At 38.1% G+C, this 24,888-nt stretch overlaps 1 protein-coding gene across 2 annotated transcripts in view; it reads right to left on the minus strand.

Moving 5' to 3' along the window:
* Positions 1-24,888, minus strand: part of DPP10 (dipeptidyl peptidase like 10) — a 632,664-nt gene that overhangs the window by 575,365 nt on the left and 32,411 nt on the right. The gene's annotated exons all lie outside the window — the stretch shown is intronic.

Below are 24,888 nucleotides of genomic sequence, written 5' to 3' on the forward strand. Positions count from 1 at the left end.
TGTAGTTAATACCTTTTGATGTTTTAGAATCAAAATAAACAGTATGTTTTAATTCTAAATCACTAACTGTATATTAATAGTTTAGTTACATAGAAATGAAGTATATTTATATATGTATTTTTGAAGAATGAATATGATAATTAAAAGTAAGTTATGTGAAATACATAATGCAGCATCTGGTATAGGAGTGGCGAGCAATTGTTATATTCCCCTTTTGAACTTCTCAAGAATCATCAAAGGCACAGTGTATTGTTTGGTCTTGGTTTTGGAACTATCAATTAAATAAACTCACAGGTAAGGCAGGCCTAATAATTTCTCAAGCTCATTTGTGTCAGTGACATATTGCTCCCCTATCAAGGAGTAGTTATGCCTATACCATACATAATCACCTACAAATGGATGACAATTTTTCCTGAATGCATTTTTCTTAGAATAATATTAAACTCAAGGTGTTCTTCATTAGATCACATGGAAAAAATCTACACAAAGGAAAAAAATTGGAAATGTGAATTTTTTTTAAAGTAGGCACCACACCCAGCATGGAGCCCAGTGTGGGGCTTGAACTCATGACCCTGAGATCAAGACCTGAGCTGAGATCAAGAATAGGGTGCTTACTGGACTGAGCCACACAGGGACCCCACTATTTTTTTTCTTATCATTGTCTTACAAGAACTCACATCAATCATTGGTAGTGATAATGCCCACAATTTTGCTAGCTACCAGCAGATTATATTGGGGTATGGAACAAAGAAGACAATGTAAAATAATGGCTTAGAGTACAGACCATGGTGCTACCCTGTCTTCAAATATTTAACCTGCAACAATGCCATAGGAAATGGGCAATTAAATCTCCCTGAGTATCAGGATCTCCATCTACATGATAGGAACTTCAGATTCTATGGGTTAAAGATTAAAGTGGATGATGCTTATAAAGATCACAGTGAGCACTCAATAAATACGAGTCATTGGTGGTATTATTGGCATCATTGCCATCACTCTACCACAGCAAGTTAATTCTGTTGGGCTAACTGGTCACACCTATCTAGCTATCAATGATGGGTGATAAATTCTGATAAAAAATTCAGCCACTCATATTTTTATGACAATGTTTTATGACAATTTTTTTCTTTGTTAATGTAAGAGCCAAAAAGCAAGGTAGCATCATTACAGGCAAGAGAATAAGACAGTATACTTATGTTTTCCTCCCAGATCATTTCCAAGTCAACTGCGCAACTTTGGTCTGCCTCTAACTTTCTGTGCCTCAAAATTTCGCTAATGACAGATAAGGCTATTTTATTCTCTTATAACTAAGTTTTCCCAACTTTTAAAGATGTATTTATTTTATTTGAGAGAGAGAACCTGCAAGTGGCAGGAGGGCAGAGGGACGAGGGAGAGGGAGAGACTCTCAAGCAGACTCCACACTGAACATGGAGCCCAATGTGAGGCTTTATCTCTTTATCTTATGATCCTGAGATCATGACCTGAGCCAAAACCAAGAGTCGGATGCTTAACCAACTGAGCCACCCAGGCACACCAAGTTCTCCCAACTTTTAAACTGAGAATTTAGGGTAAGATTTTAAGAATTACAAACCTCTCTGTGTTAGGTACCACATATGATAAGTATCAATCATCTCAACGGTTGATGAATATGGCTCTTTATCATTGTTGTTACTATTGTTAATCCTTATGCAAATTTCTGGACTTCAGGACCATGGACAAGAAAGATCGGTGTTAAGAATGAAGGTATATATCCATGGCGTGAAGTAAAATAAATATGGAAAAGTACTTAGAATCAGAGCTGCAAATCTTGAACAATGTAAATATGCCCATATTCTCAATCTGGGATACAAAAATTAATCACATCACTATTAGGCAATAAATAGCTGGGAAATTGATAAAATATAATTTTCCTCATTTTCACTGTCTAGAAGCCAAAATTACTCAACCTAAAACCTCAGATACAAACAGGAAATGCAAACCTATGTTATGAATGTTTATGATCTTAATGCTGTAGAATTGAAACTTGTTTCCACTTTTTTAAGCTATGTAAGTATGAACTCGTGGCCCTGTTTATTATCTATAAAACGGAGATAATAGTTGCCTTTTACTTTGATAAGTAACTTAGTACATGTTATCACTGAACACAGAGCCTAGTGTATATTAAGTACTCAATGTGATTTGGTGGGCAAAGATCATGGCTATAAGGATAGGTAATACTAATGCTTCTAACATTAATAGGTTAATTGATTTCAATTTGAACATACAATATTGGCCCCCCTTTAGGAAAAAATATATTATAAAAACTACATTGTGTTTTTCTCAATGAAAACACAATTTCATTCAGTAGCAGTTTGCTTAAATTATGGCCAAAAAACAGTCATCACGAAACTGACTTACAGTTCATGAACATTATGGAACTAAACATTATACATGGGAAACTGGAAGTATAGTTTGCTACAATTATTTCCAGTATACACTACTCTACAGAGAATTTCCTTGACATGAGAAGAAAGCCAAGGATTATACTCACGACATTCTCAGGAAAAAATTCAGGTGGAAGATACAGCCTGCTGCAGTGGACTGAAAGAGAACAAGGTCTTACTGCTTCCAACTAATTTATTTTAAAGGAGGCTGGATTCTCTATAGCATGAGAATTAGATTTTGCTGGAATTTTTTTAGGGGGGCACTGGTTGGGGAGCTTAGGAAAACCTTTTAAGAAATCAAGTTCTTGGGGTGCCTGGGTAGTGCAGTCGTTAAGCGTCTGCCTTTGGCTCAGGGTGTGATCCCGGCGTTCCGGGATCAAGTCCCACCTCGGGCTCCTCCGCTGGGAGCCTGCTTCTTCCTCTCCCACTCCCCTCCTGTGTTCCCTCTCTCGCTGGCTGTCTGTCTGTCAAATAAATAAACAAAATCTTAAAAAAAAAAAAAAGAAATCAAGTTCTTTGTTTATTAAAGAACATTTTCTTTCTTCAGAAAATTTGACACAGCTGGCTACTGCTTTAAATTTTATGCCGGTACAATAACCAGAAACCACACATAACTGAAAAGAAAAATATTTTTCCTAAGGTGTATATTTTATTCAAATGTCATGCTCTAAAGAAGTCAAGTATAAGCACAAGTAGGAATAAAAGTTTTTCTAGAAAATGTAAGGATCCAGCAAACCTGCTTGCTATATATAGTCATAGACTGATTAATATCACAGAAAATATAAGTAAGGCTAGAGATCATGCTTCAAGAAGAACCAAATCCTTTTTCTTTTCTTTCCCAAGAGCTCAAAGCTACTTATTTCTTGAGTTCAATTTTTTACATGTCTGACAGCTAAGTTATACAAGGGTCTCGAAGTCACATTTTACACAGGCAAATGCAAATATAGTAATTGCGTCCTTTTGAATACATGTCAAAAAGCTGTATCAAGAAAGTGAAACTCTATATAAAATATTCAGTTCAGCTCAACACATGTTTATTGAATCTTTTCAAGGAACTGAGAACTAACTCTCTGACAAAACATTCATAATTAATTAAGACTTTGGAAATTGTGCCTGCCCTTGAAAAGAATATAATCTCATGGGTGAGAGACAAAAACAATGACTAACAACAAAGGTTATGTAACATATGACAGGTAGGCAAAATAGAGCATGGAGGAGGTGTATCTAAACCTAGCTGGAAGCGTGAGAAAAGGTGATGTCTGAGCTGAGTCTTGGAATAAGTAGGTTAGACAAATAAATAAGGCAAGGACAATCCTAGATATGAGCATCTCAAAAGAGCTTGATTTTCATGTACAGAATATCAGATGCTTTAGGATAGGTGATGGGTGGCACTGAGGTAAAATAAGATTGAACATGTATCTGGTAAGTCCATCTGGCAGCATTTTGTAGAGGAATGGCATTCTTTCTTTATTCACCCTAAATGAATAAAATACCTATGTTCAGAACACATGCTAGCTGCTGAGGAAGACCAATACATAGCAAGTTATTGCTGTATGGAAAGAGTCCCAGCATAACAGAGGAAGTACTCTACAAGCAAAAAGTTAAAACAAAAATGTCAGAAGTCCTAAGTAAATAGTAGTAACCACCACTTACAAAACAGAATATTAAATGAGCTTTATATGACAAGCACTTTGTACATGTTTACCATACACTATGTCATTGATTACTCCCAAAAGAAGTTCAGTAACTATTATTAATTAGCTACTATTCTATCATTTCACAAATGAAGAAATCAAGATTTCAAGCCATAAGATGGTTACCCCAAGGTCAAAAAGCTGATAATTTAGCAGACCTAGGATTCACGATTAGGTTGTCTGATGTCTCCTCTCTGCTCCTAATTATGAAATATCTTGGTAAAACCCTACAGTGAAAACAATTCACCTAGGAGAAGATGGGAAATTAATACGTGAAATAGGTCTTGAGGATTAACAGAAGCTTATCTGACAGATAAAGGGATAAATCCAAACAGATGTTACATATCGATTTGAAAGGTATATTGCAATTAAACTCTTAAATATTTTAATGCATGTTTTTGATTATGCTAAGTCAGACACATGTATATTTATAAAAATCAATCACTGAAATTTTTAAAGTTCTGTGCAAATGAGGTAATACTCTTGGTAAGCTGAACCCCCCGAAGGATTCCTGCAACTGCAGGGGAATTGGAATAATAAAGCTTTTCATCAACTTGCTGAAAGCCAGGGTTGTCATGAAACCATCTTCATGGAACGTAGCTTTCATTCCTTACGTTGACTTGGCACCCAGACCAAACCCCCATTCATTCCACAGCCACAACCGTTCTCAATTTGCATGGCACTCTCCAACCCACTGGCCACATTTGCCAGGTTGTTATGTTTATAGCCTCAAGTCTGCTTCCCAATTCCTGTCCATGGAAGGCTTGCTTCTCAAACAGAATTTCTCTGCATAACTGATGTCCAAATGTTAAATACTGTTTAAAAAAATTAAGTGCCCCTATTTTTAATTAAAAAAAAAACTGTCTACTTTTTTCTAACTATAAATTCTGCCCTCATCTCATTACCTTAGAGATCCAAGTCAGTTTATGAAGCTCGTAAAAATTCCTAAAAATCTAGAGATTATACTAAGCACTGAAATAATAGTAATCAAGGTATTACACACCTGAACTTACCATTCTAGTACTTAGGACATGCATTATCTGCCAGTCATACTGAACAGACTGTCCACTGTAATGCATCTATTACTATTCACAGGACTAAGCACAGGGATGTTAACAACATAAATATCAATTGCAGGAATACAACCAGAAACAAAACAAAGTATAACTAGGACAAGATCACAAACAAAAATACAGACTTTATTTTTTCCTACTAAAATCATTAAACAACAAAATTACATGAAACAAAAATATCAGAGGAACCACTTCTGAGTCGCAAGGATAAAAATAAGAAAAAACAAATCTTAATCTGAAAAGAAGAAAGATGAATGTATATTATCAGTCAGGATGAAGATGGGTAAAGTAAGCACACAGGGATCCCTGAAGACCTGATATAAAACACGTCCTGAAGCCTTCAAGGTCAGTACTGCTTACTCTCATTACCCCTTCATACTGTAGGTAGATGAGAGAGGGTAAAAACACAGGGACTTTCTTATGAACAAGAGATCCGAAAATGAGTCAATAGTATGTTTGAGTTTGCATTCTCAGCTTTTTTCTAAATTAATGGTAGTCAAGAACAAGGCCTCCCACTCCAAGGTATCTCTTATTAATTCTGAAATTCTAGGAAATGAAATTGCATTGTATTCTGATAGAGCCAGAGGGGGATAAACACCCCAGCTATCTAAAATGGGTCCTCAGTGAAGACTTTTCCTCTCATCTTCTTGAAACTCCACTCTCCTATAACTGCACCATCACACCTTCAACTATATTCTATAGGCCATATGAGGGTTATATTAAGAATTCATTTAAAGTATAACAGAGTGATAAAAATTAAATATTCATGGGCATGGTTAGTCCTGTGGTGGGTCTTCACTTTGTACTGACATAAATGAAGTGTTCACATAATTCTGAAAGAGAAGTAAAATAGACTCTTTTAATTTCATATGTAATAAACTCAATGTGAATAACTCAAGCATTTCTCCAAATCAGAATACAATACAGAACTCGTTGAACTCACTTAAGACACAGCATGTATAACCACGTTAGTTTAAGAATTTATGAGCAAATACAACCAAATATGTATATACACACTGATAAAAACTTTATTATAGTAAAAATATATCAAAGTAAAAGACATTTTAGCACGCTTGTATGTACTTCAGATAAGGTAGCAATTGAAGAAAAGTGGTTTCACACTATTGTTACATAGATTATCATTCTACCAAACATAAAAATATCATTTCCTCTCATACGTTCAAAGAGTGGACTACTATATAGTGACCCCGAGTGCCAGCATGCACTTTTCAAAGGCGTGCTCCACAAAAGTTTATGTTGACTCTAAGAAGACACAGATCAAAGTGGTGTATTTCAGCTCTAGTAACTGAAGGCTGTCTCTGATCTGAATGACCAGTGTGTGTCCTTTGGCAAAAGGAAAACACTGTCCATGTGATGCATATCGGGCCGATTCTCTCCATAAAGTAGACACTCCGATCCTCGCAGCCTCATATAAAACCACCTCACATCTTCAAAGGAGCTTGTATCAGCGGGTCAGGCAAGAACACACTCGGGCAAGGAAGTTCACTCCAATGAGTTTCTAAAGTACCAAAGTGCTTAAGGGAACAATAAGTATTTAGCTTAAAGGTAACATAGATAAAGATTAACCTCACAACTTGAAAATGAGCTAATTGGCAGGTACAGTACAAATACCTGACAAAGGCGTTGGCAGAGCTTCATTGAGAAATAATTGCAGGCTAAGGTCACAGCTAAACCATATATCCTGGGTTATGGTTTTTGCATAATACTGAATGCACATTTAACTCAACAAATCAAAGGGTTTTGACCTGTCTTTTGCATAAGGTGCTAAACAGCCATAGCACCAAGTAGTGTTAACTAGCATTTACTTGTTAATTAAGAAACTAACAATATATTGAATGGGAAACATTTTAACCATTCAAATAAAGCATTTGCTGCCTCCCACACACCAAGAAACAAAACAACAAAAAACAAGTAAATTGCTAACAGTTGATCTCTGTATTTAACCCAAATTTTGACACCATTTGTTTCTTAATGAGACTCAAAGCAAATATATTGGCGAAATATGAATGCACTGAAGCATTAATTTTATTGCTTCTGATGTACATGACTGACTGCCCATCAGTATACTTCTGCCATATTAAATGAAAGAATATACATTGAATGTCCACCAAATGTCAATATTCTAAGTAGAAAAGAAAAAAAAAACATTATAAGGAAGGATTCCTTGAATTATATAGTATATAATATATACTCTATATACTAGACTATATATAGTACATATTATATGTATATTATGTGCTATTCCTTGGATTATATAACATATATTACATAGAGTATATACCGAACGTAATTCAATAAGCAAAGCAAACCAATGTTATTCAATCCAAAATGTGTCTGCACTGTATGACGGATGATGTATGACTAATCTCATAGGCTAGAACTAGTATAACTTGTGAAATGGTAATGATACTATTAACCAATGGCCATTTATTCAGGGTGTGACTATGCTAAGTAATTTTCATGTGTTATCTCACAACTGTCTTCTCAGGTGGGCACTGATATTTGGGACATTTTACAAGGAGGAAGCCTGGAGCCTGCTTATCTATTATCATTATCTTTACTAACTGAATGTCACACAGCCAGGAAGGATCAGGCCAAGCCTCTAAGTCTTGGTTGGCATGTGTCAAAGCCTAATGCCTTACTCACCACACCAGGGTGTTCTCCCTCCTAGCAAATCCAATTGTTTTAAGAGCCATTTAGAGAAATTCCAAAAGACATCCATGAAAATCTTCAAATTTCTTGTTCAAACTTGATCTTTGACTGTATATTCACATTAACTGGTCAAACATTTTTAAACTGGTTGACAAATTGAGTCTTTTTGTGGCCCAGTGATAAATTATCATTTCAAAAATAATTACAGGGATATCTGGGGCGATGGCAGAGTGGGAGGGTCCAAAGCTTACCCCATCCCACAGACACAACAAGGTAATATTCACATCAGTGTAAACAACCCAGAAAACTACCCAAACTCTGGCAGAACAAACTCTCAGTAGCTAAATGTAGAGAAGAGGCCACATCAAAGAGGGTAGGAAGGACAGAGATTCAGTCAGGAGTTCAAGGAACATGAGGGACTGTCTGCAGGAGGGAGGGACCCCACAGGTGCAGAAAGTGAAGAGAAACAGACTACCACACTGGGGAGCCTACACTGGGAAGACAAATCCCCATAACATTTGGCTCTGAAAACCAGGAGCGCTGAATTTTGAGAGTTCTTACAATCAGCAGGACTCAAAACATGGGATTTCAAAAACCAGCAGGCTCAGTTCTGGAAGGGCCTGGAGAGCCAGAGGAAACTAAGTCCTTGCCCTTAAAGAGGCAGCACAACAAACAGCCTGCAAAGCTACAGCATAGAGGCAGCAGTTTGAAAAACACCTGGGATATGTGGGTGGTAGCTCTGTTTATTACTCTCAGAGCATGTGCTGGAGGGGCAGGGATACTTGAGAGACTTCTCCAGGACACAGGAGGGAGCAGGGAACATTTCCTTCCCCCCACCCCCCAGCATAAATACAGGGCTATTGCAGGAACAAGGGCAATGCCTGACACTTGCTACCTAACTTGCTAACAGTGTGTCCAGCCCCTGTGGTCTCCTATAGGTACCCTCCAGCCAGGCCCGGCTCCAGGTCTCCACCCACAGCTCACCCACTCAAACCGTGCTAACTCTGCTTCTCCCACCCCATGTTCTCCTGCACACCTGCCCCTCCAATATGCTCTTGGTCAGAGCCCGTCTAAAGAGGTACCACAAGCCTGGCAGTGTACAAGCAGCACTGACAGGGGCCAACACTACTCTGTAGTGACTCCTGCCCCAGGGAGAAGGGAAGACAACTACACACAGCAGTCAGACTGCAGCCCAAGCAGAGGGCTGGGAGCAGACTGCAGGCCTGACTGGTCTGACTGCAGGCCCTGCACACCAAAGAAAGCTTCTCAGGCGACCAAACAGGTAAAGCGTCCTGCAGTTTCATGCTATTCTGTCTCTGGCAAATGCCTGGTCTGACTCAACTCAGGCCCACAGCGGCCCCAGACTGGCCCACTAACAACACGGGGACCACGGATCCAACTATGCCCACAGCACGCAAAGAGAGACATTGCAGATGTCAGGACTGAAGGCAAAAGTGGCTCAGCCACAACAGTAGGGCACACACAACCCACACAGAGACACCTCTGAAGCACCAGGTTCTGGTGAACAGAGGGCACTTCACAGTAGGGCATTACAGGACCTCTTCCTCATAAGGCCACTACTTTCAAGAGCAAGAGATGTAGCCAACTTTCTTAACACATAGAAACAGAGAGTTAGACAAAATGAGGGACAAAAGACTATCCTAAATGAAAGAACAGGACAAAGTCTTAGCAAGAGACCTGTGTGAAAAGGAGATAAGTAATATGCTGATAGAGAATTTAAAGCAACAGTCATAAAGATACTCACTGGAGTTAAGAGTGGAGGACCTCAGTGAGACCCTTAACAAAGAGAGAGAAAACATAAAAAAGAACCAATCAGAGATGAAGAACTCAATAACGGAAATTAAAAATACCCTAGACAGAAAAAATAGTAGACTAGAGGCAGGAGAACAGGTCAGAGACCTGGAGGACAGAGTAATGGAAAGCAATCAAAGTGAAGAGGAGAGAGAAAAAGTAGTAATAAAAAATGAAAATAGATACAGGGAACTTAGCAACACCATGAAGCATAATAATATCCACATCACAGGATCCCAGGAGAAGAGAGAGAAAAGGGGGAAGAAAATTTATTTGAAGAAAGAATAGCTGAAAACTTCGCAAATCTGGGGAAGGAAACAGAAATCCAGATCCAGAGGGCACAGAGATCCCCCCAAAAATTCAACCCAAGGAGGTCTATACCAAGACAAATAGTTTTTAAAATAGCAACAAGTAATGATAAAGAGAGAATTTTAAAAGTACCAAGAGAAAAGAAAACAGTCACATACTAGGGAAACCCCATAAGTCTATCAGCAGATTTTTCAACAAAAACTTGGCAAGTCAGAAGGGAGTGCCAGGATATATTAAAAGTGCTTAAAGAAAAAAACCTGCAGGCAAGACTACTCTATCCAGCAAGGCTACCATTCAGAATAGAAGGAGAAATAAAGAGTTTCCCAGACAAACTGAGGTTAAAGGAGTTCATCACCACTGAACCAGGCATAGTAAAGAAAGCCAACTAACTATGAGAGAAGAGAGCAAGAAGGGAATAGAAAAGAACTACAAAAAACAACCATAAAAAAAGTATCAAAATGCAATAAGTACATACCTATCAATAATTATTTTGAATGTAAATGGACTAAATGTTCCGATCAAGAGACACGGTGACAGAATGGAAAAAGGAAAAAAAAAATCAAAACTCATCTGTATGCTGCCCACAGGAGACTCATTTCAGACCTAAAGACACATGCAGATTGAAAGTGACAGGATGGAGAAGTACTTATCATGCAAATGGCTATGAAAAGAAAGCTGGGGTAGAAATACTTATATTGGACAAAACAGACTTCAGAACAAGAATGTAATGAGACAAAGAAGAATACTCTATAATAATAAAGGGGACAATCCAACAGGAAGATATAAAAATTGTAAATATTTATACACCCAACATAGGAGCACCCAAACACATATAACAGTTAATAGCAAACATAAAGAACTGATTGATAATAAAAAAAATATAATAGGGGACTTTAATACCCCACTTACATCAAATGGACAGATAATCTAACCAAATATCAACAAGGGAGTTATGGCTTTGAATGATACATTGAACCAGATGCATCTAACAGATATATTCAGAACATACCATCTTAAAACAGCAGAATACACATTCTTTTCAAATGCACATGGAACATTCTCAAGAATAGATCACATATTAGGCCACAAAACAAGTCTCAACAAATTCAAAAAAGATCAAAATCATACTATACACTGTTTCCAACAACAACCCTATGAAATTTAACATCACCACAAGAAAAAATCTGGAAAGAGCACACAAAGACATAGAGTTTAAATACCATGCTGCTAAACAACGAATGGGCCAACCTAGAAATCAAAGAGGAAATCAAAAAAATACATGGAGACAAAGGAAAATGAAAACGCAATGACTGAAAATCTTCGGGATGCAGCAAAGAGGGAAGTTTATAGTAATACAGGCCTACCTCAAGAAGCAAGAAAAACTCAAATAAACAGCCTAATCTTACACCTATAGGAGTTAGAAAAAGAATGAACAAAGCCCAAAACCAGTAGAAGGAAGGAAATAATAAAGATAAGAGAAGAAAAAAATAAAATAGAAACAAACAAACAAACAAACAAACAAAAAACCACAACAGATCAATAAAACCAGAAGCTGGTTGTTAGAAAGATCAACAACATTGTTAAACCTTTCCCCAGACCTCAAAAGAGAGAGAGAGAGAGAGAGAGAGAGAGAGAGAGAGATGACTCAAGTAAACAAAATCAAAAGTGAAAGAGGACAATTAAAAACTGACACTGCAAAAATACAAAGGATTATAACAGAATATTATGAAAAACTACAGGCTGCAGCAATCAGACAAGAAGAAAGAATAAAGGACATCCAAATTACTAAAGAATAAGTAAAACTTTCACTATTTACAAATGACATGATACTATATAAAACCTAAGGACTCTACCAAAAAACTACTAGAATTCATAAACAAATTCAATAAGGTAGAAGGATATAAAACCGATAAAGAAAAATCCATTGCATTTCTATACACTAATAATGAAGTAGCAGAAAGAGAAATTAAGAAAACAATCCCATTTACAATTGTNAATAAAGAAAAATCCATTGCATTTCTATACACTAATAATAAAGTAGCAGAAAGAGAAATTAAGAAAACAATCCCATTTACAATTGTACCAAAAATAATTTAAAAAACCTAGGAATAAACAAGCTTAACTAAGGAGGTAAAAGACCCATATTCTGAAAATTATAAAATAATGATGAAAGCAATTGAAGACAACACAAAGAAATGAAGAGATGTTCCATTCTCATGGATTTCAAGAAAAAATATTGTTAAAATGGCCATACTACCCAAAGCAATCCCTATCAAAATACCAGCAACATTTTTCACGGAACTAGAACAAACCTAAAATTTGTATGGAATCACAGAAGACCTCAAATAGCCAAAGCAATCTTGAAAAAGAAAAACAAAACTGTAGGTATCACAAACCCAGATTTTAAGTTATATTACAAAGCTGTAGTAAACAAAACAGAATGGTACTAGCACAAAAATAGACACACAGATCAATGGAACAAAATAGCCCAGAAATAAACCCCTGATTATATGGTCAATTAATCTTCAACAAAGGAGGCAAGAATAGGCAATGGCAATAAGTCTCTTCAACAAATGGTATTAAAAAAACTAGACAGCAACATGCAAAAGAAGAAACTGGGCCACTTTCTTACACCAAAATAAACTCAAAATGGATTAAGTACCTAAATGTGAAACCTGAAACCATAAAAATCATTGAAGAAAGCACAGTCATTAATTTCTCTGACACAGGCCATAGAAACATTTTTCTAGATACATCTCCTGAGGCAAGGGAAACAAAAACAAAAATAAACTATTAAGACCACACCAAAATAAAAAGCTTCTGCTCAGCAAAGAAACAATCAAAAATATTAAAAGGTAGCCTACTGAAAAAAGATACTTGAAAATGACATACCAAATAAAGGGTTAGTATTCAAACTACATAAGAATTTACACAACTCAACACTAAAAAAAAATCCAATTTATAAAACAAGCAAAAGATATGAACAGACATTTCTCCAAAGAAGACATCCAGATAACCAACAGACACATGAAAAGATGCTCAACATCACTCATCATCAGGGGAATGCAATCAAGTGGGATTTATTCCTGGGATGCAAGGGTGGTTCAATATGCACAAATCAACACGAGAAAGGATAAAAACCATATGATCATTTCAATAGATGGAGAAAAAGCATTCAACAAAGTAGAACATCCATTCATGATTATAACTCTTTTTTTTTTAAGATTTTATTTATTTATTCGACAGAGATAGAGACAGCCAGCGAGAGAGGGAACACAGCAGGGGGNGTTTATTCCTGGGATGCAAGGGTGGTTCAATATGCACAAATCAATCAACACGAGAAAGGATAAAAACCATATGATCATTTCAATAGATGGAGAAAAAGCATTCAACAAAGTAGAACATCCATTCATGATTATAACTCTTTTTTTTTAAGATTTTATTTATTTATTCGACAGAGATAGAGACAGCCAGCGAGAGAGGGAACACAGCAGGGGGAGTGGGAGAGGAAGAAGCTGGCTCATAGCGGAGGAGCCTGATGTGGGGCTCGATCCCACTAACGCTGGAATCACGCCCTGAGCCGAAGGCAGACGCTTACCGCTGTGCCACCCAGGCACCCCCATGATTAAAACTCTTAACAAAGTATGTTACAGGGAACTTACCTCAACATAATAAAGCAAGGCCATATATGAAAAACCTACAGCTAACATACTCATGGTGAAAACCTGAGAGATNTGAGGAGCCTGATGTGGGGCTCGATCCCACTAACGCTGGGATCACGCCCTGAGCCGAAGGCAGACGCTTAACCGCTGTGCCACCCAGGCACCCCCATGATTAAAGCTCTTAACAAAGTATGTTACAGGGAACTTACCTCAACATAATAAAGCAAGGCCATATATGAAAAACCTACAGCTAACATACTCATGGTGAAAACCTGAGAGATTTTCTCCTAAGATCAGGAACAAGACAAGGAGGTCCACGCTCACCACTTTAATTCAACACAGAATAAAAAGATTTTGCACAGTGAAGGAAACCACCAACAAAATGAAAAAGTGACCCACTAAATTGGAGAAGATGTTTGCATATGACATATCCAATAAAAGTTTCATATCCAACCTACAAGCAGCAAGTGTTGGTGAGGATATGGAGGAAAAAGGAACCATGGAATACGATTAGTAGGAATGCAAACTGGTGCAGCCCTGTGGAAAACAGTATGGGAGTTCCTCAAAAAATTAAAGATAAGGGGGCGCCTGGGTGGCACAGCGGTTGAGCGTCTGCCTTCGGCTCAGGACGTGATCCCGGCGTTATGGGATCGAGCCCCACATCAGGCTCCTCCGCTATGAGCCTGCTTCTTCCTCTCCCACTCCCCCTGCTTGTGTTCCCTCTCTCACTGGCTGTCTCTATCTCTGTCAAATTAATAAATAAAATCTTTTAAAAAAAATTAAAGATAAGATCCAATAATTTTACTACTATTTACCCAAAGAATACAAAAGCACTAACTTGAAAAAATATATGCACCCCTATGTTTACTGCAGCATTATTTACAATACCCAAAGTATGAAAGTAACCAATTGTCCATCAATATATGAATGGATAAAGAGGATGTGGTACACATATACAATGGAATAATAGCCATAAAAAAGAATTAAATCGTACCATTTGCAACAGTATGAATGGACCTAGAGGGTGTAATACTAAACAGAATAAGTCAGTCAGAGAAAGACACATACTGCATGATTTTAATCATATGTGGAATTTAAGAAACAAAACAAAGAAAAAAGAAAGAAACCAAAAAACAGACTCTTAACTATAGAGAACTAACTAATGGTCATCGGTAGGGAATTGGGAGGGCAGCTGGGTGAAATAAGTGAAAGGGATTAGTGGGTGCACTAATCATGATGAGCACTGAGTAAGGTATAGAACTGATGAGTCACTATATTGTTCACTTGAAACTAATAAAACAGGGTATGTTAACTGTAACAGTATTAGGTTTTAAAAAGATAAAATTTCATTGGAAAGCTTATGATCTAAAACAAAAAGGCAGCAGAACATTAGTAAGATGAACAAAGGAAACCCAGAAACTCATTTTTCTGAATAGCACACAGAAATTTAGCAAAATGATGAAGTTAACAAACAGTACTGTTCCTGTCATTACATATTAATCCTTAACATACAGATTTATCAGATTTACATCACTGCTCAACTAGTTGTGGATTGCTGTATGCAAAATAAACAAATTGCATTAAAATATAAATGCCTTGACTATTTCTTTTGGTATTGCTTGGATTCATTTAATCTTCCTCTCTATATCTTTAGTATCTGTGATGAATCTATTATAGAAATGTAGTGCTTTTGAATCTGTGTTACCATCAGTGTCACAAAATCTACGAAATATAAACCTTGAGACAGCTGTAGCTCTTCCTTCTCTCTGCCAGAGCAGCAGCTTCCTTCCGCATCTGCTTTGATATGAATTAATCTCCAGGACACAGTTTCTTCCTTACAGTTACAGTGTTATTTATTTTTTCTTTGCTGTTCTGAGCTACAAGACCACAATGCCCAGAGTTTTGTTTGCTTGCTCAAGAGCAAGTGCAAAAGCAAAATGATTAAAGCAAGGTATAAGTTATAAGGAAGACAGTTACACTGGACCCCCCCCCCAAAAAAAGTGATAAGAAAGCAATGTTTGAGAAGCAAACCCCACAGAATAAAGTCTACTTTAGCAAGAAGGCAACTGAATGAGACTATGGCAATTTCATATGCCAAGACTTTTCATGTCTAAACCTAGCTGTAGAATATTTCAAGTACAGACATGTAAATATAATATATATTATACATTATAAATATATATTCATATTATGTTATGTTGTGTATTAGATATACACATATATTAAAGCAAATGTGTGTATCTTACATTTTGCTACAAAAATTCATCTGATAAAAGCAATTAAAGAATGAAGGAGTACTGAATATAAGATCTGTACACAGCTTCACTTTCTGCCAGGATGCTGTGTTCCCTGCAGAGGCATATTTGGCCTCTTGGACAGAACATGGATTTTATGAGGCACTAACATTTTCCCTAAGATGAGAAAGCTTGCCTTCAATCATAGCTTAAAGTTGGGGAAAGGTGTTCAAGATCAAGGATGCCTCTTTGGGATCGGGATGGTGTAGTCTAGAATAGAAATGAATGCCTCAGAAGTAAGTATCATCTTCACAACTGCAGACTGAGGTCTGTAATTCAACGTGGTACCAGTTGACAATGACTCAGTTATCTAGCCTGAGAACCGATCTGCTGTCCATAAGGCCAACCCCAGAAAGGGTTTCAGGATAAATAATGACACAACCAATTGGAAATGTCAGGTACAGAAAATGAAATATGGGTATTATTTTTACAGCTTTGTTAACTGCCTCCTCAGCCTACGCTTCCAGACAATCTGAAACTACGATGTTGGCACTGCCCCTGATAATGTTCCAAGCCGAGGAAGCTGCTCCTGACTCCTGGGACAGGGCTGGGTGTCCCATCACTGCGGCTGCAGCGCAAGCAGCCTCTGCTCCTCTCACCTGCTGGCCTGCCTACTTTTCGGCCCAAGGACCTCAAGGACAGAGCTACAGTCACTGTGTCTACCCAGCACTTACTATGGTCTCAGGAACATGGGCAGCGATCAATACTTGCTTCCTGAATCAAGGAGACGTGCGAGACTGGTAGAGTACAGGACAGGAAGCAGATTTTAGAGCTAAATGAATGCATTGCTCAAAGTCAAGTAGCAAGAGGCTGAGGCAGAGGCAGCTGCCATTAAGCACTTCCCCTCTAGGATGGTACCCCTCCTTTTGGCAGTTTACAATGATATTAAAAGAAATTACTCTTTTACTCAATACTCTGCAGTTAAGGCTAAATGAAGGTAATAAAATACAAAATAAAATCACAATGGAGACATGATATAAAGCAAAGTTTCCCTAGAGACATGGATTCTGATCCTCGCTTTGCCACTAACGAGCCCTGAAGTTTTACCAAGGTGACTGAATTGTCCTGAGACTGTTTACACATCTTAAACCAAGGGCTTGGATTAGTGGACTTTCTAGCCCTCAAATTCTCTCATCCTTAGCTCATCACTGATCTATCGACTAAGAGATGCATCGATGAAAACTTGGGACTCTCCATCTGTCTCCACTGCCCCCTTGTTGACAACCCACTGTTACGTAAGAGGTGCTAACATCCCCAGGGCTTCCCTGCATCTGGCCTGACTCTCTCCAATTTATCCTCCTCACTGTGCTGAGTCATCTTCACCTAGAGAGGCCAATCTGACCTTGGTATACCCTGCTGAAAATCCTCCAAAGGCTTTCATTCTATTACCTCAGGCTCCATTCCAAGCTCCTTAACAGGGCCTTCCACAATCTACCTTCTGTGTTCCAAGTTCTACCCTAAGATCCTCTGATTTCAGACTCCTTGCTCTCGCCTCCCCAGGTTTCCTTCCACTGCATTGAAATGATAATGCTCTCTCACCTCAGGAATCTGGGTGCTCCTTAGAACCACCTTCCCCTCTACTCTTGACCCAACTAAATTATACCATTAACTATTCAAAGGCTGTAAAACACTAGCAGAGTGCCTTAAACACAAGAGGAACTCAACTATTTATTAATTTTAAAATGACTTAAGCCAAGAAAACGGATTTTCCTTTCTTCATTTTTCTCTGGTAATTGCTCTTTAAAAACTTTTAAGTCATTACCTTGGTTTGTAAATGGTTCACAGTACAGAGTACCTATTGCACTGAAGAAAAACTGGAAATAGGAAAGCACTAATTGCCAAGACTGCTGGAGGAAAACAAATACTCTTCTGTAACTGTACACAAGTTACTCTGCAAAAAGCAAAGCAAGCCTAACTAAAGGACAGCTGCAAAACCCACAATGATATAATGTGTTTGCCGATCTGCAAAATCATTTGAAAGTTGCTGCTTCAACAGCTGGTATCTGGATAGTGTAAGCATCCTTCAGTCTAGTTAAAATTACACAGAGCAGAAATGTTTATTATGCACACAAAAAGGAGGTTCGGATGTTGAAGTTACAGCACTTTGAAAAGTCTGGAACAGTCAACAGAACACTTCTTGGCAGTTGGAAAAAATCTCCCATAATCTTAATTGTTCACAGTCATGTTCTCTTTCTAGTTTTACAAATCTCATGATCCCATCTTGGAAGACTGTTAGGGAGACACCACTTTCAACCTGGTTCATTCCTATCACATAATTCTTTGAGCCCAGCCTGCACCTAGATTAAGCAAATAAGGTACACACGCTTAACCTTAACATTCATATTTAACACTGCTTAGCATTCACAGAATAAATGAAACACCAGCTGGTTCTATAACCCCAGAAAAATAGATAATGCAACCCTCTCAGATCCAGACACCACTAAAGAGAGATGAAGAGCTGAAGAGTCTAACAAAGGTGGTCGCATACAACCCACCCCCTGACAAATACATTTCCCTAATCTCACTCGGATACATAAAGTTGCCCAAATTTTCCACATCACTCATTCCTTTAGTTTGATGAAACGTTTCTTAATGTGTTCTGTAGAGATGATATGTTAATAGGTTGGCTTTGGGAGAGGAAGAAAACACATGGTTCCATGGTCAAATGTGGAAAGAAACGTTTTAAACAAAATCAAATGCTTTCTCCACTGCAGCACTTTTCAGAGCATTGAATAGGAAGAACCTAGTAGGAAGTTTCTCCCACGTGTACCTGTAAATAGAGCTCTTTGTTCATACAACTCTTGTTCTGAGAATACTTATTAACATTCCAGAAAACACCAATTTAAGGTGTTACAGATTCTCTAAAAACTGCAGTAAGTCTCCTGTGGCATCTACCACATTATCTCACACTAACATATTTACCTAACTAACTAACACATCCGGTAAGCAGCCCCATCACCTCAAGAGGGAGACATTTCCTTGCCCTCCTAGTCCCATTAAAAAACAGGAGGGAGAAGCTGTTTCTTCCCTGTTTGGATTCCCTTTACTGACACAGTCACTGCTCCCCAGAGAAGGAGCTATCTCTATCTGATAGGAGAGGCAGGGAGAAGAAACTGAGCCGCTTCCTCTTTCATTTCTGACCTGTCTGGCCTGACAGTGTGGACACTTTCATCTCTGTTCCTCCAGCCAGGGTCAGGGCCCAAGGTTTCATCCATACAGGCCACTTCCCTGAGCTTCAGGATCCGCATTTGTAAAACGTAGGTGGTAATGACCTGCTTTGTGGGTTGTTTGCAGATTAGAGTTTATGTGACTGCAATGCTTCCTGAAGTCCCGGTGTTGTCTGAAGGTGTAGTAGATTTTTCTCTGTTACTAGCATAGAATTAACTACAACCGCATCTTGGAGCTACACAGTCCTCATGGTATATATTGCTCCTGTCAGCTGCCAGAGGCTTTGTTTAATTCCTTGAACGCTGAGGACGATGTCAGCCATGTGGTCAGTTCTTGGTGCGTGCATCAATAAAGACTTCCCTAGAGCAAGTTAAATTACCTCTTGTGCTACTTGTTTTTCTTCTGTGCCTAAATTAGAAGTGGTCACTTAGTGTTTTAGGACACTACCAGTTTATGCATAGCTTTAAGCAGAAACAGGTAGGTAAGGCATAATGGGTTTTAACTGTAGAAGATAATTTCACTAATTAGCTTTTTTTTTTTTTTGAGAGACAGGAAGAGAAAGAAATAAGAGAGGGGAGAGGGAGGGAGGCAGAATCTTAAGCAGGCTCCTCATCTAGCAGAGAGACCATGTAGGGCCCCGATCTCACAACCCTGAGATCATGACCTGAGCCGAAATCAAGGGTTGGATGCTTAACTGACCGAGCCACCCCGGTGTTCCTTAGCTTTCTTTTTCTCTACAAGTAATCTAAAGTCAGGTCAGATCACAATAATTCAAGAAAATTCAGAGTAGGGAAGGGAAATCTTTTCAGCTCAAAGTCATTCACTTCTGCAGACTTTCACTATTTAGATATTCATTTGAATCACAAAATTTCTCTATGGTTTTTATTCTTAACCTAGAGAACTAATTCACCTCTGAGTGTGAATTTCTTTAATATAAGTATGGTAAACTTCAACAGGCAGAGAAAGAATTTTTGTTGGATAGGGAGGAGAAACAAAAAATTAACCAGAAGCAAACATGACAAGATATACTGTATAGTATAAAGAATATTGTGTTTGGACAGGGAGGTTCAGGTAGGTCACAGTGGTTCCAGAAGAGAAATGAGAGGCCACAGGTAAAGTGCCAACTCCATGGTATTGTGTGTGTGGGGGGGGTATACACATGTATGCGTCTTTGTGTTTGCCCCCCACCTTTTTTTTCCAGAGCAGGAAAACTGCTACACTAGTTGCATAAGGCTGAAAGTAAAGTACTATCGTTTGGGGGAAGGATATCACCATTAGCTCTGATCAATTCACCTCAGCTCTAAACAATGCAGCTCAGCATCTCCTTCTCCAACCTGTTCACCCTGGAATTAGGAATGGAGAAAAACTGTATAAAAGACAAAAGACAAGCATATATTTATATGCTTGGCCCTCCACCTTCTCATCTTTTTTTTTTTTTAAAGATTTTATTTATCCATTTGACAGAGAGAGAGAGAGACAGCCAGAGAAAGAGGGAACACAAACAGGCAGTGGGAGAGGAAGAAGCAGACTCCCAGCATAGGAACCTGATGTGGGGCTCGATCCCAGACCGCCCGGATCACGCCCTGAGCCGAAGGCAGACGCTTAACAACTGAGCCACCCAGGCGCCCCCCACCTTCTCATCTTAATAGCACTTTCACACTTATAGAACTGACTCTTCAGTAGAGACCTAAGAAACGACAAGGATCTTTTGAATTTATATGCTGGCAACAACTTGGGGAAAAAAATCCAAAGGATGAAAAGACCAAAAGTTAAGTGTAGACTCCAAGCCACCCCTATTTCTTATACTGAAGACCCATCCATTCCTGCAGAAAACATGAACTTGGTCACGGCAGTCAAATTAGTGCCCCTGGTTAGTTGTTCTAATGTCCTCTCGATATCCTTCCCCTTCCACACCTTCCCTACCCATCTCTTCCTTGATCAATTACCATAAAGTACTGACTACCCTCTAAAGTTGAGTCGGACATATTGAAATTTTCCTAATGCCTTTATTTCTATGCAAAAGTAAGCCTTAACACCAAAAGACTTTTTTCCCAAAATTATGTGAAAAAAAATGGTGTGTGTAGTCCCTTGCCCATAGGGCAGTAATACCCTGATGAAAGCAGTGTTTGTACACCACATTACCAATCAGCAGCCACTAGCCATGAATGATTATTTTCATTTAATTTAGTTAATATTCAATAAAAAATTCAGTTATTCAACATACTGGCCACATTTCAAGCGTTCAGCAGTCACATTATCCACTACTGCACACATACATATTTCTTTCCTCATCATAGAAAGTGTCACTCGACACTCTACTTCTGAGCACAGAAACAGGAAAAGTTATAAGAAACCGAATTTGGACTTAAAATAATGAAACACTCCCAAATAAATACAAGTGTCAGAGATATAGACTTTCTAGGAAAAAAGAGAGGCAAACAGGTCCACTGGAAATACTTAAACAGAAGCTATGCAATTAAAAAAAAAAACTCAATAGGAAGCTGAAGTAGATGAGCTTAAAATTCCAAGGGTGTTTAGTCAGAAAACCGACCTCAGTTCAATTCCACAAAACCATGATTTTTCCATTCTTAATTAGAAGGTATTTTTCCTTTAGTGACAAACCAGAAAAGGTTGTACTTTAAGTTGCTAGGACACAGAAAAGTGCTTGACTTTAAAATTGGAGGCCTTTATTTCTAGAATTTTCAATTAATTAAATAATGGAAATGAATTATGAATCTGTGCCTGAGTTTTGATCAAATGTAAAATAATCTTGGTAATAAGCATTTTTAAGAATGCATGAACCTAACATAAAACTTAGAATCCTTTGTAACACAGGAGCCACATTCAAAGGAGCCACTATTTTTAATTTTAAAGATGTATTTATTTTAGAGAGAGGGGGAGAGAGAGAGAGTGCTCACAAGCACGTGACAGGGAGGGGCAGAGGGAGAGCGAGAGAGAAACTTAAGCAGACTCCGCACTAAGTGTGGAGCCTGATGGAGGGCTTGTTCCCACCACCCTGAGATCATGACCTGAGCTAAAACCAAGAGTCTGATGCTTAACCGATTGTGCTACCCAGGTGCCCCAAGAAGTAAGAGACACTAACGGAAGGGGACATGAAAGACATTCTCATGCTATAATTCCCTAATACTTTCCTTCTTCAAATAAGGATTTTTAACCTCAAGTTTTCCTGATGGGGTAGCAATTCTGAACATGGAAAAATATCAAGACTTGATTTTACTCATTAGGATGCCTGGGTGGCTCAGGTCCATCGGAAGTATTTGAACATCGGGTGTCTGTCTCATTGGCTCAGGTCATGATCCCAGGGTCCTGGGATCGAGTCCTACATCGGGCTCCTTGCTCAGTGGGTAGTCTGCTTCTCCCTCTGCCTCCCACTCCTCCTGGTTGTGAGCTCTCTTTCTCTCTCTCTGACAAATAAATAGAATCTTAAAAAAAAAAAAAGGACTTTACTCACTTATCACTCCACTATTTTGGGGAAAGATTGGGACTAAATGCAGACCAACTTTAAAAAAAAAAGAAGAAAGAAGAGAAGAAGAATTACTATTATTATTATTATTATTATTATTATTTCCATACACCTTGAGGGTACCATGGGCTTTTGAAAAGAAACAGTCTACTTGCCAAGGTGTCATTCTTGTTTCCTTTTCTTGGACTCACCTCCAATGCTGTCTATGTATAGACACAATAAGTAGATCCTAGTTTAAGACTTCATTAAGAAGTCTTAGAAGTGACATGAAATATCTGAACTGCCTCCAAAGGAGCCACCAAAATGGCTCCATGTTTTGAAAAATATGAGAGATGTATTTAGGTGAGGACTGATAACATATAGTTTCAAAGTAGTCTCTTTTTTTTATCTTTAGCTTTAAAAATTCTTTTAGATTTTAAGAGGGCTGAGCTCACAGTTATTTTTTTAGTAGGATTAATACAATGACATAAACTAGGACTAGGTAAGCGCTATGAGTTGAGGAACAAAGACGCCTCCCTTATTTCCAAATTGACTTACATGTCTACTTCCACTCAATTAGCATTATTTTTTTGGGATAAAGCTCTGAAGTCCTCAGAAAATGCAAGTCAGTCACTAGCATTTTAGTTTAAGTTAGTATAAAAAATAAGCCTCCATTGTGTGGAAGGACCCAAGCAGTCAAAGATAAAAAATAATGAAATCATGATACATGAGGACAGGATTTAAAAGGGTCTAGAGCCTGACCTGCATTCAGTAGAGCAATCCTAGGTGAAGTGTTCTTTGCCAAAATGGAAAAAGGCATTGACAAGAGAAATAGGAAGAGAATTAAATTAGCAAAGTAAATAGATAATCCATGACACCTTCGTAAGTGCTGTACTTGCACAGGGAAATAATACCTTTACAAAGTCTTATTCTTCTGCATAATAACTTAGTCATTTCCACCAAAGACACCAAGGAGTAGCCACCATTTTTCTGAATGAATCTCCCTTTGCTGTTACTTAATCAACCATAATTTTTAATCTGCTTATAGAAAAGATTAAATGCTAGGCGCTTAATGACTTTGGAAAAAAACATTAGCTAAATGTTTAATCTCACCACAGGGCTTCTTGTATACCTATGTGAAAATCTAAGAATTACAGCCAAGATTGGCGGTAGGAATGGTTATTTGAAACTCTGCTGCTATACCACAAATGATCTCTCTCAATGCTTTCATTCTTCAAATATAGCTCAGCTCTAGATGGAAAAGATGTCCAACCAAACCATCTGTCAGAGAAGATAGAGTTCAGCTGGAAAAGGCAGTTTGTTTTGCTGCACTCTTAAATTTTCTTGCTTCAAACTAGATGAACTGTGGGGGAACAGAAAGCACTCTGCTCTCAGATGCAGCCACCAATGCACAGAAATAGTGATGGGACCCAGAGCTGGTTGCATGTCTGTGTAGTCTAAGTTTGGAATCCAATCGTTCCACTCTAGAGGCAGCTTATATACCTCCTCTTGATTAAAGGTCAGCCATGTAGGAGGCCAGTCTCCTGCCTTATTTTAAAACACTGTGGGTGTTAAGACAGGATTTGAGCTCAAAAGTGCCAAGTACAGGGGTTCACAGACTATTTGACATGGTCTCAAACTCAGATCTACAACCTGTGAAGTATGCTTTAAGAAATCCAGATATTTTTAACCATCCCATGAAGATTATGAATGAATAGGAAGTTATAACGTAATGACTATTTTCCTTAAATCATCTTTCCGTCTAAATAAAAATTTAAGAGCACACAGTGCTATGAACAGAGACACACATGTCAAAAGGGCATGGGCATAAAAGGAGGACAATATAAACACCAGAACCAAAAATCCTACATGAATCACAGATTTCCCCTCAAATACTTTTGGGAAGGAAGTATGATACTGAAATAAAGATAGAGCCACACGGCTCTGTGTGGACAAAAAGGTCCTCTCAGCAATTTGTGACATTCAAACCTAAAACCGTAGATGTTCAAATGACTAATAAAGCATGATTCCTTCAGTGTAGGAGGCAAAGAAGTCAAATGACAACAACTTAATAGTTATTTATAATAGTTTTTGATTCTCAGTGCTTTAAATTCAATGGATTAAAAAACAAAACAAACAACAAAACAGCAACAGAACTTACCTGACCCTGATACTCTCAATAGTATATATGGTTTTTGTAAAACCTATATACAAATATACAAGAGATTCGAAGTAGAAAACATAAATAGAAGCACATAAACAAATAAACAAGAGATTAAAGAGACCAGTGCAAACCCCCAGCTAGACTCCACTAAAT

Source organism: Ailuropoda melanoleuca, chromosome 2 (genome assembly GCF_002007445.2).
Source record: "Ailuropoda melanoleuca isolate Jingjing chromosome 2, ASM200744v2, whole genome shotgun sequence".
In the NCBI taxonomy this organism is placed as follows: Eukaryota; Metazoa; Chordata; class Mammalia; order Carnivora; family Ursidae; genus Ailuropoda; species Ailuropoda melanoleuca.